Source organism: Penaeus japonicus, unplaced genomic scaffold, assembly GCF_977035675.1.
Source record: "Penaeus japonicus unplaced genomic scaffold, GWHDUDI00000001_assembly GWHDUDI00000013, whole genome shotgun sequence".
Taxonomy (NCBI): domain Eukaryota; kingdom Metazoa; phylum Arthropoda; class Malacostraca; order Decapoda; family Penaeidae; genus Penaeus; species Penaeus japonicus.
Window position 1 is genome coordinate 10,551,506 of NW_028234415.1, and position 2,500 is coordinate 10,554,005.

Consider the following 2,500-nt stretch of genomic DNA (forward strand, 5'->3'; position numbering starts at 1 on the left):
TCTATTTATCTATCTCTTTATCTTTCTTTCTATCTATTTCTATCTATTTAACTATCTCTCTCTCTATCTCAATTTATCTATCTTTCTATCTATCTGTGTATCTATCTACCTATCTATTCTGTTTATCTCTTTCCCTCTCTCTCTCTCTCTATGTCTATCAATTTATCTATCTCTCTGTCCAGAGATATAGAATTGTTCATTTTCCATAACATTGTTGAATAATGGTATAATATTAATAATTAATTCACATTAATTACACGTACCTTTTAAAACTGCTAAAATCTACCTAATGTTCCAAAGAACCTACAAAGTCTTTTAAAAGTTATATCCCTTCGGGTATTTTTTCCGAAATAATCGCTTTGGAATATGGTTCACAATTATTTTATGTATATATAAGGCCTTATCTGCAGCGGCAATTTCTTGAAATGAGGCCTTATCTGCAGCGTCATTATCTGCAATAATTGCCAAAAACTCGCAATAGCTTGCTGCCGTATTTCAGATTCTATTGCCAAAGACCACCACCCGCCCACGTGTACCAACCTATCCAATAGGGGCGCCAACACGCATGCGCGAACCATCTCCGAATGGCGAAAATGCCAAATATTCCCTGATTTTTATTTTATGTCGTCTCATTCAACCGTTTAAAGAGTATCTTAATGATGGTTTACAACGAAATTTATGTAACAATGAAGTAAGATTATAATGTATAGTATACTGCATATTTCGAGACTCCAGTTCATGCGTGAAAATGTAAAACAAATACCACCATATGTAGCTTTGATAAATGGGTGATAAATAATTGTTTGAATCCTTTTGGCTTGGATTACATTTACTTTTTAACTCGTAAGAAACTGAATTTACCACGTGTTTGACATGAGAAACATTTAAACGGCAACAAAAAGTCTATTGGACGTATTTTTATGTTCATTCTCAGGGCAGACTGGTAATCAAAGGCTATTGAAGTATATAGTCACAATTAGAGTAATGCGTTCGAATTTGTTTAGATTGAATGGGCAGCAAAGGCTCTCTTCAGAGAAAACTGATGTAAATCAAGTCGGTAACTCATGTAAAACAATAAAATACCTGAGTTTAATTTATTTACAGTGATAACCTATAATGTTTGCATATAATAATAATTTTGTTTGTTGTGCGATATCCATTTTAAACATGACTTCTGTAATACACACACAATATGCGAGAATAACTTTTGTTGTAATGAAATTATCATGAAAAGTATAGCATACCTAGGTGAATAAGCCTAGAATAAATTTTGCTTTGATTGATGTGTCATGGAATGCATTCTATATTTGCACAAATAACATCTGTTTACTGACTGCTAATCTGCACAACTAGTTTTTTGAAGAAATAAACTTTTTTCATGCTTAAAATAAGATGATGTTAACTTATATTCAGATTCACATTCCGATATGAACTACTAAAGCAAACAAGAAATGTATTTGTCGTGTTTTATGAACTCAAAAGTGTTTTTTCATCAGAAGAAAAAGCAATTAACTGTAAAAAAAAAAAAAAATTCAAAGGCGCGCCACAGAGGCACGGGTCGCTCTGTGAGCGTGACGGCTGGTTTTGTTCGAGCGGTACGACACTTTCGCCGTCGTACGCCCGGCAGTGCCCATGAAGTGAAATCATTTCAAGAAATTGACGCTGCAGATAAGGCCTCATAGACATTTCACTTCATGGGCACTGCCGGACGTACGACGGCGAAAGTATCGTACCGCTCGAACAAAACCAGCCGTCACGCTCACAGAGCGACCCGTGCCTCTGTGGCGCGCCTTTGAAAAACATTTTTTTTACAGTTATTTGCTTCTTCTTCTGATGAAAAACACTTTTAAGTTCATAAAATACATTTCTTCTTTGCTTTAGTAATTCATATCGGAATGTGATTCTGAATATGTTAACAACATATTACTTTAAGCATGAAAAAGTTTATTTCTTAAAAAAACTAGTTGTGCAGAGTAGCAGCCAGTAAATAGATCTTATTTGTGTAAATATAGAATTCATTCCATGACACATCAATCAAAGCAAAATTCATTCTAGGCTTATTCACCTAGGTATGCTATACTTTTCATGATATTTTCATTGCAACAAAAGTTATCCTCGCATATTGTGCTTGTATTATAGAAGTCTTGTTTAAAATGGATATCGCACAACACACAAAATTATTATTATTTGCAAACATTATAGGTTATCACAGTAAATAATACTAAACTCAGGTATTTTATTGTTTTACATGAGTTACCGACTTGATTTACTTCAGTTTTCTCTGAAGAGAGCCTTTGCTGCCCATCAAATCTAAACAAATTCGAACGTATTACTCTAATTGTGACTATATACTTTAATAGCCTTTGATTACCAGTCTGTCCTGAGAATGAACATAAAAATACACCCAATAGACTTTTTGTTGTTGTTTAAATATTTTTCATGTCAAGCAGTTAGTAAATTCAGTTTCTTACGAGTTAAAAAGTCAATGTAATCCAAGCCA

At 33.6% G+C, this 2,500-nt stretch overlaps 1 protein-coding gene across 1 annotated transcript in view; it reads right to left on the reverse strand.

Annotated features, from left to right (window-relative positions):
* LOC147470595 (uncharacterized) overlaps positions 1-301 on the reverse strand; it is a 9,369-nt gene extending 9,068 nt beyond the window's left edge. The window contains exon 1 of the mRNA XM_086542990.1: positions 264-301. The gene's annotated coding sequence lies outside the window, so the exon portion shown is untranslated. The remainder of the gene's footprint in view (positions 1-263) is intronic.
* Between the last annotated feature and the right edge of the window lie 2,199 nt (positions 302-2,500).